Below are 15,337 nucleotides of genomic sequence, written 5' to 3'. Positions count from 1 at the left end.
ACATGTTTCACTGCAACACAGTGGTGACATGCGGGCAGCATGTCACCTGCTTCTCGCAACGTCATCGCGTCATGATGCGACCACTTGCCCATTCTTTCTGGGAAAATAAAGAATTTAATAATGACCAGTGTGACGGAATGCGCGATGTGTTCTGGGTGGAAAAGATGATCATTGAAGTTCTCGAACTGAGTTTTCGAAGTAGGTGTTGCAGGCAAGAACTCCGCCAGCAGTGCAAGTGCGCAAACAGCCGGAACAACCGCCAATCAGAGGTACGCATACATCGCAAATTCCGTCAGACCGTCCTTTATTAATTTCTCTATTTTCCCAGAAAGAATGGGCAAATCATGACGCGCTGATGTTGCGAGAAGGATGCGTCATGCTCCCGCGTGTGACCGCTGTGTTGCAGTGAAGCATGTCTTCTTTTCCACAGGCGCACATTTCAACTGACCACGAGCAACTTCTTAGCGAACCTTATACCCCTGTCACACGGGCACCCGTGAACTCCGTTTAACTCCCTTGTCTTTTCCTCGAGGGAGATGGGGTTCATGTCACACAGTCACCATTTCGCTGAGGAAGTTAAATGGAGCTTTTGGTGGAGGAAGTTCGGTAATGACCATTTCGACTCGACGGAGTACTCTCGTTCCCAGACAGCTACTGCTACGCTGAAAACCGCACTAGCAAAATCGTCCTAATGAGCTCAATTATAATTTTAAAAACTCTGCTCTTTTTTGCGTAGCATTTCACGCCCCGTAATGTAAGTTTTAGTTGTATTTTTTCGCACATCAGCGCTTGTACTCTCCACACCAACGCCTCGCCAAGCCGCCGCTGTGAAGCGTCGCACCATATTTGTATCTGCACATGTGAGGCGCACGCACAAGCACTGTGACAGCAATAATGATTCCGAGCACTTCATCAACACACAAAAACATGTTTTTGTTGCTTTAAAGGCGACTGCACAGGCAAAAAATTGGACGTTTCCACGAGCGCAGTAGCGCTGTTTCTGCCCCATGCGGCAACCGTCGAAAGCTTGCACCGAGCCGTGTAGCACGGCCACAACTCCATTCTCGTAATGCTCCATGAGGGAGTTAACTGCCGAACGGAGTGAAATGGAGTTCGGTGGTGACCGTGTGACAGAGGTATTAGGCACTTTGAGCGTTCCGCCCGCCCGCCCGCCCGCCCGCCCGCTTGCCCACCCATCCATCCATCCATCCATCCATCTAGCCGCCTATGTCTGAGTGCTCTCCTGATCGTCTCCTTAACTTGGTGTAGACCACAATAGACATGGGAGGGTAAAAGGATTTCATGAATATGACTGTCTGGTTATTACATGAATACTAACGTGAAAATCCTGTTGAGTACGTCGTCAAATCCTTTCCTCCAGACACGCGTGGCACATACCCCTGACCACAGGCCTTGGTGTACAGGTGTGTACCACAGGTGTTTGACAGTTTATATCTACCCAGGAACGGTGAGAACAGACATTGGTAATTTAAATGCGACAGCGTTAAGAAACACCGACATCGGCAGCGACATGACGAATGCAAAGAAGAAAAATTAGGATCCCAGCAGGAATCGAACCCAATCATTCTGCGTGGCAGTCAGATATTCTACCACAGAGCGCCGTCAGGTATCCGCGATGCGCAGCTCCCATAGGGGCGCCACTGAAAGCTGCGTAGCGGCGGCCGTTGGAACCGCTGGTGAGTCGCGTAGCAGACGCTTCATTTGCGCGTGTGCGATTTGCCGCTTGTGCGCGTCCCAGATAATTACTTTTGCGGCGATAGTGTGCGCAAAGGAGCCGCACTTTATAATAGTGGACAGGTGTCCGATGTCAAAGCTGTGTGGGACGACAATGTACGTCACCATACGCGCCAAGTGTTTGCCACAGAAAAGCGTCAACAAGCTTCGCTACGAAGTGCAGCTCATCGTAAATACACTGCCTTCGTTGTAACGTCGCGATCAATAATGCCTGCATGCGTTGACGCGTGAACCAACGTTTTTTCTCGAAACAGTAGCATCGTTTACATGCCATGTGCAGTGATGCTACCGAGGACTTCTGATTTGGAGGAATTTTTGGAGCAGCAAAATTTCCGTTTTGGAGCACTTTGGAGCAGCAAAATTTTCATCTTGGAGCACTTTGGAGCAGATAATTTTGCATCTGGGAGCACTTTGGAGCAGCGAATTTTACATCCTCAAGTGCAATACAGAAGCATACTGCATTAACATTCAAGCACCTGTGTATCATTATGGGGCTCTTATGAAGACTACAAATATTTCGATTCATTGCAAATCTCAAGGAAAAAATCATCTCAGGAGCATAGGCGTGCGCACAGGGGGGGCAGGGGGGGGGGGCGGCCGCCCCCTCCCCTAATCACCTAGGGGGGGGGGGGACGCAAAATCTGCCCCGTACATTGACCCTTGCTATAGCAATTATATGGACACTCTCGGCGGATTTTTGTTGTCGCCGTTGCCCTAATTTTCCGTATAAAGTCCAGATTAAAACATCACCACGCGCATTCTAGCCGCGGGTAAAAGCTCGCGAGCGCTGGCGACGAACGTGGCTGAAGCGGATATTAAACTAGCCGGCCGTCTGTCTCGGCCGCACGGACAGCGCATGAGATAACATCTTCCCGCGTGCGGGCCTGCCGTCGATTGCTCATCAAACAGACAGGAAACGCCCCACCCGTCTTTCATAAGGAGCATGAAGGGAAACCAGGGGAGTGGAAGGGGGGGGAGGGGTACCGCATCGTTCGAAGGGCGCAGTCGCTTGCGCGCGCGCTATCTCGAGGCATCAGGAGACGGCTCGTAAACTTGCTGTGCTCTCAACGCTTACTTCGCGTTTAGAGAACTCAGAGCAAGAAAACGCTTCGGTTCCTGGAGGGGCCACATTCGCTTAAACCAGCGTTTTGTTGAGTTACGCGAGATCGGATTCAAAAGAGTTAGCGGCTAGTCTTACTTCGTTTCACAATACAATTTTTTGGTATCGCATTCATTGCTTCGCTCTTAAGCGAAACTGAATTTTTTTAACCGTTAGCTATTGACCCCCGAAAGCGAGGGGCGGACGTGTAACATGGCGTAGCCGCTTCCCTGTGGGCCGTCAGCGACGGGCCCGCTACTGACAGCTGCGCATTTGCGGCTGCTCCGACCAGGAGATATGATTTTACTAATGAGATGACATTTTTAAAAAAGCAAGGAAAAAATTCGAATTGGAACCCTAGCACGTGAGCTCGAAAGGGCAGGGCCTTTTAGGGGGTATTTACTGCAGAGTGATTACAAACTCGGACGTGCTGGCGGAAGGAATTACGAAAAAGCTGTTCTGGATGAAGATCCATGGATAAAGTATATCTGAGGAAAAGTGTCAACGCGTTTCCACCGTTCGCGTGCTCTTCCATATACACGAAGCAAGGAAAATTCGATATTGTCACATATATTTACTGCGAGCGATCTCAGATTTCATTCCGCGATGTCCGGAAACAGAAGTGACAGACATTTTAGCGGCACTCATGGCTCATATACACTCCGTTCGGGACCAACAGAGGGCGCTTTGAAAGACGCACGCAGCGCCACTTGCGGTGCGGCGAGCGTGCAACATTGAGAGCCTTAGCAGACAACAGTGCCTCATTGCTTTGACAGCTATGGCGGCGCAAGCGCCCGTCGCTGGCGCGTTAGTGCTTCGAGCTGGATTTAAAGGTATCATAGTGGGATCGTTCTTCCGCGACGCCACCATTAAAAAAGGGGAAAACCTGCACGAGAGCGGCCACGTTTTTGACGTGAGTGAACGCTTTGCTACGGCGTCGTCAGTACTGACGGCTAAATGCGTGCGTCAGGCGTGCGTCCCACAAGAGGTTTACTCCATAGCTATCGAGGCAAGCTGTCATTCTTTCATGCTTAGAATATTATTGGTGCATGCCTACTACCCGTGTACTTGCAAAATGCTCAGAACATTTAGAATTATCCACGGCCACTCGCCGCGGAAACTTCGGCGAGTGGCCGGGCGGCGTGGTTAATTGTTGGCGGCTTCGTGTCATGTCGATTCGCAGCCACCAAGTATTTTGCTTGAAATTGTCGCGCGTAACAACGACCTTATTGCAGCATCATCATCGCTCATCATGATCGTTTCTACCTCGCCGCTCGCACGGCTCATGCCAAGAGCTTGAGGTGCGGGCGAGAAATAAACGTGTTACAATCGCCCCCGCTTCGTCTTTCGCTTCAAGTGATGGGGCGCCGACGACGACACGGTCACGAACGGCTACCTCATTCGCTACAACCTCTTTCGTTGTTTATGCTTCTTTCCGAAACAAACATTGCGCTTCCGTCGCAACAGCGTTCGCAGAAAACTGCAACGACGGCCAGATCTAAGGCGAAAATAAATAGCCTCGATTTTAGTTCCGTGTGCACATTTGTCTACATGCTGCACACTTTGTTTCGTCAACGCCAAATGATTACAGGGTCAGCTGTTTACTACAAGTATCAACCACTTAAAGTGCTTGCGCACTTGGCTCTCTCGTCTGCGCGAGCTCACCACGCTTTTATAATTTGCGCAAACTCTGGTGTAATGCAACCTACGCCCTAGCGCAGAGGTGCGCAAACATTTTCGGTACCAAGGCGTTGGACTGGGCTAGTTGGTACATTGTCAAAATCGATAAAAAATCAGCGGTAAATACAGGACACAGTGAGTGTCCCGTCGTTTCCTCGCAATGCGTCCTGTGTTTACCACTGTTATTTTTTGTTTTTTTTTTATCCATTTTAACATTTTCGGGATCATGGCCTCTCGAAGCTATCGAGCGCCGTAGGGCTACCCCAGCTGTAGTCTTTCTGCTTTAATCCTAGGATATATCCGAAGAGCCGCGACCATCTGACATTTTTGTCCCTCAACATCTCAGGGGAAGGGGATCGACTCCCAGTTAGCGCATCTCTAATTGAACAGCTGTGCTTCCGCCAGTACTAAAATCATGACTACAGGAACAGCGCGAAAGTAAAGCACTGGACGTAGAAGACACACATACGACGACACGAGCGCTGACTATCAACTTATCTTCTGCAAGCACGGACGGCTTACGATACCCGTCAGGAAATATCGTAGGCATGTACAACGGGGACGACACATCCTTGGACGGCACACCCCCAACGAAATGTGCACTGCATATATTCGAGTGCCGAGAGGGCTGCCAGTTTGTTCCGTCATGGCTGAAATGTACTGTAAATGTAAATAAAACCGCAGAACGCGAGACGGCAGAGGGAGCGGGAACCAAGCTAACTTTTTTCGTCGCACAACCGTGATCCACTTCTGCCGCTGCCCCATAAAGCACGGACGAGTTGAGAAATGGTGAAACGTCGTTCCCGCAGGGCACGACGTGTACCTGTTGGTACAACTGACGACGCAGCAGTTCATGATTGCGTCACAGAACACCTACAACTGCGTGCTAGCGGGCGCGGGAAAGCGTTCGCTTCTGCTCGAGCTCTCAACGACTGCCTTCTCTGAAGGCCGCGCGGCGGTGCGCCAGTCGCAGTGAACGGAGTGTATAACTCTGGCTAGACCTCGACATCCACATGTCACTTGTCAACGAGATCGACTCTACGCCTTCCTGGAAGTCCGCGTGCATTCTCTATTTCACAGCCATGACTGTGTCTCGGTACAACTCCGGGATGATTGTCCTTGAAAACGTAGTGCGACTGGGTATCTTGTACAAAGGCTCCATGTGGTTCATCAGCTCTTTGAAACCCTGATTTTCGACACAGCGGTAAAGCTGGAGGTCGAGCGTCAGCATTCGGGCAATCCTTGTGGCTATCGCCGTTCTCTCGTGCTGCGATAGGTCCTTGCCTGACTTCAACGCACTTTTGATGAGCGGCTGTGCTCCGTCCGGTCGTCCTTGCTTACCGCTGTCTCTCATGAACACACCGTGCAAAAAAAAAAATGTTTGTTCTTGAGATGATTCGCAAGTGGCGTCGTCGTACTCGATGGCATGCGAAGTTTCATGTCACAGCTTTTGCACGGTGCCTTTTGGGCCGAGTTTTTTACGAAATGTTTCCAAATGGCGCTTTTCGTTCGTTCACTCATGTCGCACCTGACCAGCAGGACCGTCGGACGATGTTTTCTGGCAGCTTGCGCGGATAAAATTCGGTAGCATGACACGTTGGCGTGGTTTCCGATTGCGAGGGACTTGGTGGTTTCGGATTGCCCGGAGAAATGATGCAACGGCCAAACGGCGCAGAGCCAGCGGTTGGATTGGATTTGTGGCCCCACCCTTTGTAACGGGCGGGCATCAACCGATGCCCTGGCTAGAGTGACCTAGAATAGGGGGAGTGTCCAAAGAGCCGGCTCCCGCGTGGGCTTTTTGCCGTGAACTCCCGCGCTGTGCCGGACCCGTGGGCTTTCCGCGCTCGGGAAGCGCGGGAAAAACCAGGGGTGTCTGCTACGCGCTGTAGTTTCTTGCGCCGCGTTTCCACACAGGGCACTTGAAGTCTAATTAACTTTTATAATGCGGTGCGGAATGGAGCTTATCCATCTTTAGGCGTTGTGTTAGTGCTGGGGCAACAACAGAATGCAAAAAATCATGTGTCAAGCGGCATCAGCGTGGCCTAGTTCCGGTCACAGAGTTCGAGAACGTTGGTGCGTGTGTAAAAACGCACAAAACGGACACGCACAAGCAAAGAACGAGAAAAAAACTTAATCGCACGAGTAATCGGGCAATAGCATCACGCAGGCACGAATTAAGAGTAAAAAAAAAGTAAATTGCACGCGCAGTCAGCTGAAATACTTGCGCGCAGTGACCGCTTCACACTACGAACTTTTTACTCATGGTCGCCACTGGATTGCTAGCCATATGCACACCGCTTTATTCGACATTCGACAATTCATTAGCCTCCACTAGCTCTTTATTATGGACGGGGCACACCGGGAAGACGCAAGGGAAACGAAAAAAAGAAAAAAAAATAGTAGAGATGGCCATATGACCCCAATGCTGTTGGCTTATTTTTGCTTCTGACATAGCGTACAACAAGGCTCACCATGCACAAACATTTGAAAGAAAAGCAATACCAGGTAAACTAACCTTATTCCACAAGTTTTTGCATAACAGGCATAATATAGAAAATGCTTTACAAATATCCAGATATCATGAAACAAAGTTACAAGTGCCGCCATTCTTGCTGTACAAGCTGCGTGAACGAAAATACAGTAAGAAATTGACAAATAGAAGTATTATATCTCAATCACTTCAGAAAATTGTTCAAATGCAGAGATCCCTTATGTACCTAGCCAGAAAAAATGCAACATGCGATAATATATATATATTATCGCATGTTGCATTCGATCGCTGAACGTCAGTAGGAAACGTGCGCGCAAGATGCGTGCACTACTTCAAGCCTTAACCATACGAAATGAAAACAATTTCAAACAACTTATTCTCAACTTCAGATGTTCTCATGGTTCTCTGAGGTTAGCGTTCACCTGGTTCAGAGACTTTACAAAAAGATGTGGACGAGTAGTTGTGTAAAGTACAATTGTTTCCGCGGCAGTTGAGTGCGCGCCAACAGGGCACCCGACCGCAATTTCCCACTTTTTCCTGATGACCTCAATATAGCGTCCACCACAATTTCGTGCTGAAGCTCCGGAGTACTTAAATAGCGAGTCTGCTCATCTCTTGAATAAAGAGATGACCAGACGGGTAAAGCAAGCCTCTTTTGTCTCGCAGACGCGTGCAATCAGCTGCTCTGAACTGAGAATCACGTTTGTTTTCGGGCGATCGCTCGTAACATGAAGTGAGGCATACACGATGTTGCACTGTTATCGTTTCATTTTCTTTGGTTTGTCTTTTTTTTTGAAGGCTAAAGCCTTAGATGCCTCATCAAATACGAAAATTGACTGTCGGCATCCCGCGTAGCCAACACGAGTGATGCACAAAATCATCACGCGATGACGTCGACAGAACTTGTGACGTCGCTATGACGTCATTCAACGTGACGTCATATGATGACGCCATCACATGAGATGGTCGCTTTCCATTGCCTCCGTGATCGGCCCCCGATGTAGGCAATGTAAAAGCAGGTGAGGTGCAGAAAGCTTGCAATGCCTTCGATCCTGTGGGCAGTCCGAAACCACGTTATGTGCAGAAAACTTTCGGAGAGGGGCGAGGGAGGATCAATCAACTGACAAAAAAAGATGGCTTTCATTTTCGAGTCGTCTCAGGCAAATGCAAAGGGACCGTGTTTTTTTTTTCATGTAATTTTTTCGCATACATTTTACCTATGCGGTCAGTTCTTCAAAATGTATGGGTAAGTCTTACACGTTGATGTAAGATATTGGTGACCACCACGTTTTTTATCACCTGACGGGAACAAATCGTCAGACCACACATCGTCAGAATTATTTCTGTCTACAGAAAGCAGGTTTGCGCGCCACACACCATATTATTATTGTTAGTCGTTACGCAACTGGCAAGCATGTCAAGTTAGTGATGCCATGATCTATTGCTTGTGTTGGGCATACGTACATTCGTGCCCCTCTGTGCCAATTTTCATGCATACCAAGTGAACAAGACGCGAGTTATGCGAGTAATTTTTTACTTTTGGTACCGCGGCTACACCGACTGACACATTCGGCTTCGCATGAAACGGCTTGAAACAGCAGGGTGCCAGAGGCAGCCCTGTAAAACAAATCGAATACACAAAATAAAAGATATGATATGAAGGGTGCAAACGCGTTAGCATGCATGAGCGAGTGACTACGTGCATATGTGCTACGTTCTCCTAGTTATCTCCAGTTTATTCTTTCCTGCAGCAAGTTTACGTTCGTCATTCCACAAGAAAGTAAGTTAAGCGCCTTTTCTCACGATGAAGTGCACGCAGGATGCGTTCCTCAAACAGCCCCGTTTCAGAACACACAAACGCATTCTCTATGTGAGAGTCGCTGCAGTATTATGTTGCAGTGATGCAGTATTAAATATTGCCCAAATTTACACAATTTTAGTTAATAGTGGCCAAAATATCAGGCGTGAAGCAGAAGCTCGCCGCTTTGACGAGGCTTCCGCCGCGGAGAAAGCCCACGGGTATGGCACGGCAGCGCCGCGGCGCGGAAGTTTGCCGCGAAAGGCCCTCGCTCTTCCCATGTATTCGCGCGGCGTTTTGGATACTCCTCCTATTCTAGGTCACTCTACCCTGGCCTAGAGACTAAACAATGAAATTAAATTTAAAAATGAGAAAGTTAAAAAGCGCAAGCAGGAGTGGTTACACATGCATTAACTACCACTGACTATGAATATGTAGACGAGAAAAGCTTCGACGAGTCAACGGAGAAGTTAAACAAGCGCCACCTCTATCCAGTTTGCGAAAGTAGAAGAAAAATTGGGCGGCTCTGCGGCCGAGAGGTGGCGCGAGCCCTGGCCAGCTGAGTGGTGGACAACTGTACGCCGAACTTGGGACCTAGGCTGTTGTATGCGCGTCTCCTGCCTTTGTCGCGTGCGGGTTTTATTTATTTCGTTTGTTTTCTTTTTTTTTAGGCCACGACACTGAGCGTGTTCCCCCTTTGCAAAGGGGCAGGCCGCTACTACATCATCATCATCGGCCGCGCAGCGACGCGACGCGACACAACCAATGCTGCACGCCAGTAATGTTCTCTGTGGCGGCCGTGGTGCGTGGTTTTGCGGTTCATAATGGTGCGCTTTCGTTTTGTGCTCACTAATTGCAGTCTGCGATTCCTCCCAAGTGTATCTACAACTGTTGCATGTGTAGGAAGTGAGACATAATGCAGCCTGTGTGAGCGGCGCGAACAAAAGGCTGTCTTAGTTGAGTATCACAGCTCGGCTGTGTCACGACCACAACTTAATCTGCGTGTTCTCAGGTTCGTGACATTCAAACTTTGTGTAGTTTTGAACAGACTGTGCAGTCTCAAAATATTGTATGTGTTTCATCCACCAACCAAAGAGACTCACCGAATATATCGAATATTCGAGTAACCGAATACTTCATATTCGATTCGCGCATCGAACTATTCGACAAGTTGGAATTCGATTCGTATTCGTATATTCGAGTATTCGCACACCCTTAATAGAAAGTGCTTTGGAAAAACGCGCTATGCAGCTGTACTCTTGGTGCAACCTCAAATGTGGTTGTGGGGCTGGCCATCTAATTTTATAACAAAGCAATAAACACTACATATATACTCAAACGATAGAGGCGTCATGTGAGATTAACGTCTGTGGTTCCAGTTTTAGCTATGCTTTTATAGCAGTCTGAAAAACATTATGATTTTATTCCTATGATTTAGCAAGCTATATTCAAGTGTTGCTCGACTGTGGAGGAATGCATTAACGAAAGTTACGTATGATATCATATCAGTGCACCGTGAAGTGCACTCCGTTTTGGTAATACTGATATGTGTGCTCTAACGTATGTGCCCTAATGTGAGAGCTGATTATGATGATGATGATTATTGGTGCCTTTCCCTTTGCAACGAGCGATCAGACGGGGAACCCGAATATGGCGCAAAAAAAAACTTCCAGCCACTGGTTTGGTGTTTATGCTGCTGGATTTATTCGATCCTGTAGATTCGCACACCACCAGTGTTCCAATCTTCATTTCATAGTTTCCACTGCCTCCCATTGCGGTTGCTCTTGCGACTCCCGAAAGCCCAGCACCATTGCCAGCAATTGCTGCTGTCGTTCCTCCTCGTCAGCCGGCGCAGCAGCCGCAGGCGGGGGGGCGGCGAAGGTAGTGAAGTAGGTGAAGTCTCGTGGTCACTGTGGTTTCAACGCTGGGCAGTGGAGCACAATGTGCTCTATGCTTTCGTCTTCCAGGGTGCAAAGCGGGCATGTAGTGTCAAGGTTGGGCGTGTACCTCGTCCGCAGCAGTCAGGTTCGCAGCATGCCGCATCTGGCCTCGCATAGAAGACTGCTTCCCTTCGAGATCTCATACATCGGTTCCTTCTCGATCGCTTGTTTTGCCTTACTATAGAGACTCAAAGTGGGCTTCTCTGTTGCTGTCTTCCGCCAGCAGACACTTTCGGCCTCTTGGACAGCTTCCCGGACCTTCGCTCTCCTGTCCCGCTGAGGTTTCTCCATGGGTTGGCATGGTGCGACCCCGTGCCGTTCGGCCAGGTGTTTTGTGCGTAGCACCCACCTGGTGTTAATGCACTTTAGGTGGATGTACTTGTACACCTCACGTGCCCAACGCCCGTTTGGGAGTTGGCTCAGTCGTTGCTCGTAAGCGAGTTTCGCAACTGATGTAACATCACACCAGTGTTGTCGATGTGCCTGGTAAGCCCACAATGTGCACACAACTACTAGACTTACAAAAACGCAGCGCTCCACCTCGTAACGCTTGGCTCAATGCCATAAAATGCAGCATAGAAGTAATCGCTGACTGCTTCGCATTAAACCAATCCCCACAAGACGTGGAATCTGCCCCCCCCCCCCTTTTTTTTTTGCGCTGGCAGCAGCGAGGCTGGGATGCTTCACTTGTCACTCATTAGTATTGCTACATTGCACTGCCTTGTGGCTCCTAAGAGCCATCGTTTCTGCGGATATGCGACTAAATCGGGATCGGGATCGGGAATTGGCACATGGCACCCAACACTTTCGAATGAACCGGGCTGGTACTGACCGCCACTTCAAATTATCCACTCAAATTTACATTTCAAAATACGGGGCCACAGAAATCCGTCGTATTATGTGGGATTTCGAAATAACCGAGTTCATATTAATGAGGTTTCACTGTATTACTCTCACATCAATTCAACATTTTTTAAGTTTAAAAGCTTGTTATATTGGCTTGTATGCTCCGAGTATAGCAAATTTTAAAGCGTAATGTATTTTACAGGTTATCACTTGCATTCTACCGAAAGTCAAATCCTGCTATTACTCACAGTTGCTTCCACTTCCCTTAGAACCAAAAAAATGACATATGCATATGCCTTGTTTCAACTTTAAAAATATTGTGCAGGTTAGTTGGGCTATGACAAGTATGCAAATTTTTTTTTATAATACAGTTGAAACCCACAATAACGAAATCGGCAGGAAAAGCACAAAATTTCGCCCTTGTGGGAATTTCGTTGGCGCGAGAATGCGGCAGAAAAGACATGGAATGTAAAAAAAAAAAAAAACACATTTTATTTTCAAAAGTCAGTAAGTTTGCTTTGGCGGGCCTTACCATGCAGCAATTTCATGCCTCTCGATCGGGAATTTCGTTTGCCACGGCACCAAGTTCGCCCCATGCACTGTTCAGTGACGGCGGCACTGCGCTGTCACCAGTACCGTCATCAAGTGTGCCTACAGGCGAACCTTCTTCCGGCTCCGCTGGATCAGCGCGGATCAGCGCAGAATCATGGGCTGCGAGCTGCACGCAACGCCAAATTTTTCGGCGATGTCCATTTCTTTTTTCGTGCCCTTTTCCACCTCACTTATGACTGCAGCTTTATCTTCCAGCGTGATGAACTTCCACTTTTTCGTTGGAGGCGACATCTTCGCAGGCAGCGAAATCGGACGAAGCAATCGCATCACACAGTTCACGTTGCACCAAGCGACCAAGCAAACGCTACACAAATGGCTCCACACATGCGACCATGTGCGTGCAAAGCCGACAAAGCCAAGCACAGAGCCAAGCCAACGAACGAAACTCCATGAGGAATGTGGATTTGGCTGCGTAGTCCGCGATAACGAGCAGGTGTTTAGGCAAGCCATCGTCATCATCACTGTCGCCAGCTTTATGTTTTAAATGCGAATGCATTTCTTAGTCGGGCTATGTAAGGCATCCGGCGTTGTCCGCGGCGCCCTCTCCCATAGCATCAGCTGCGGGCGCACGCGCTTATCCTCGCCCTTAGCAACCAGAGCATGTGGTGCGAGAGAGTGTAGGAGAGCGTAGGTGCAGTGCTTCGCCGCTCCTTCTCTTGCTGTTCACTCTCTCTCCTCCCTGCGCCCCACTCTCCCGTCCGCTCGCGCCTCACTCTCGGCCGTTCGCTGGCTGGGCGCCTCTCAAGGCGAGGGCAGAAGTCGGTGAAGGCGAATGTCTGACGGCAATGGTACCCTCTCTCGGCGCAAGAAATGCATTCGCATTTCCTCACGATTCCCTTCGGGGAGGGGGGGGGGGGGCATTTTTTTTCTAAACAATCATGACGGCTGCTTCTCAAGTGCACTAGCGATAGGTTTGCACAATTTAAGTGTAGCATGAATGCATTTCAGCAGTTTTCGAATGTAGGTAATGTAGCGAGAATAGATTATGTGCACACTCGTGTTTCAAAAATTTCGTTAATGAGGGACTGCGGTATGAATATCTTTGTCGCGAGTTACGAAATGCATTGACTCCTATGGGCGTTCGCCGGCGCTCCGAAAATATTTCGTTGCGATGAGAATTTCGTTTCCTCGGGATTTCGTTATCGCGGGTTTCGACTGTATGTGATATATACTTCGAATTTGCTTCGGACCTACAATTTACTATTTGCACAAGCCTATTCGAGAGCAATGTATTCGTCGGTATTTTGCAATGTTTCTAAGATCTAGGTATTCTCAAATCCTCGGAGACGAGGCTTAGTAGGCGTGGCTAAATAAACACAGCTGATCTCAGTAATAACGACAAAACATACCTGATGCTTTGTCCCCAGCGTGAGACGACACAAAGTGATAGCCAATTCCACCATTTATCTACTGCTGTTAGGACAGCGGGAAAATAGCAAGCACAAGTGCGGATCGAAGCAGGCGGGCGCGTCTCCATGGATGCTGCCATGTTCGCTTATAACCAAAGCTACTGCCAGTTGCTAATACAACAATTAAAGGCATACACTATGAATGCGACATAGAATAAACATATCAGTTATTGCTGTGGCACAGAACGTACCAAACAAATGCAAATATCTCAGCCTTGCCAACATCAAACCATGTTTCGCTGCGCAACCATGTGACACCCAGCTGTAATCACCTTGCGTGGTAAGGCCACAGCCGCTTCGCTGGCCGTGATCAAACATGCCCACGCCCGTGCGCAGCAGCAGAAAATCGTCTCTTCCACATAATACAACCAACAATGCCCAGACTCCAATGTCTTGGCTATGCTCTATCCAAGGAAGTTTAAAAAAGAAGGCTGGAGTGGAAGCTCTTGCAACTTCTTAGCAGCAAATGTGAAGCCAGCATTTACCTCCATTTTATCTCAAAAACATATTCTTTTCGTGTGATGCCCAATGACAGATTAAGTGTTTTTGTTCTGCTAATGCTAGGTTAAATGAGAGATCACTGTTCTTGACGAAAGTAATATATATAAATGAGCATAGGTCGGCAATAAAAGGTGGAGCTCACTCACTCAAGAAATATATTTTGCTCTGAGGGCCCACTAGGACTCACTAAAATTTTCCTCACTCAGACTCTAACTCACTAAACTTTTTGTCAACCAGACTCACTCGGACTCAAACTCACCAACATATTACTCAGCCGGACTCACTCAGACACAGACTCACGGCTTGGACCGACTCTGAGGGAGCCTGAGTGAGTCGTCTCATGAGTCCGTTAGCGTAAAGTTAGCTTTTTCGATCATGGTGTCAATGATTTTTAGAGCCAATATCTCACATAATCGGCGCTCTATGGTACGCCTTTTGATCTTGTACCTTCACATAAGAGTAATCAGTGGTTTCAATCCAGTAACGATAATTTTATGAAATACGTGACTCACACAAGATATTTTTGTCAAGAACATCCCGTGAAAGAGTTTGTGAAGGAAGTCACGGCACCCCCCACCCCTAACCATGCCCCTGATCAATAAATACTCAGGTGGTGAATGAACACGTGTGCGTTGAGATATGTGTGAATAGTTTTGCGTAGAAGCGTAAGCCGATATAGGACAGACAGTAATGCTGAAGATGAGTAGATAGGACCATAGGTCGGCAATAAAAGGTGGGGGCTCACTCAGACTCACTCAAGAAATATACAGTAGAACCCCGCTGTCACATTCCTCTCTGATGCGTTTTCCCGGCTGTTACGTCGTTTTCCGCCGGTCCCGGCACAGCTCCCATAAGGTACAATGTATTGGGAACCCCACTGTTACGTCGTAACTGTAGGACCGTTCCCATATGATACGTCGCGAAGTGCGCTCCCAGCCGACCGAGTGAGTACCCAAGAGAGCGGCCATGGTGACTTTTCACGCAGCTTGGCCTAGTTTGACCGTAACATTAGCCGCATGAGAGGCGCAAGCGACAGATATTTTCGGTTGACACAAACAAAAGCATAGCCTTCGAGATCTGCATTGCAAAGATGGCGTCTATGACGTAAGTGCCCGCAAAAGCAAGGCCTTCGAGATTGGCATTTACTTCTAACGAAAGCATAGCCTTTGAGACTTGTATTGCAAACATGGAGTCTATGACGTAATT

At 48.4% G+C, this 15,337-nt stretch overlaps 1 protein-coding gene across 1 annotated transcript in view; it reads right to left on the bottom strand.

The window, feature by feature from the left end:
* Positions 1-15,337, bottom strand: part of LOC119397040 (activating signal cointegrator 1 complex subunit 3) — a 623,467-nt gene that overhangs the window by 497,599 nt on the left and 110,531 nt on the right. The gene's annotated exons all lie outside the window — the stretch shown is intronic.

The sequence above is a fragment of the Rhipicephalus sanguineus genome, chromosome 6 (assembly GCF_013339695.2).
Source record: "Rhipicephalus sanguineus isolate Rsan-2018 chromosome 6, BIME_Rsan_1.4, whole genome shotgun sequence".
NCBI lineage: Eukaryota > Metazoa > Arthropoda > Arachnida > Ixodida > Ixodidae > Rhipicephalus > Rhipicephalus sanguineus.
Note: the sequence above shows the minus strand (reverse complement) of the source record. Positions and strands in the feature narration are given on the sequence as shown.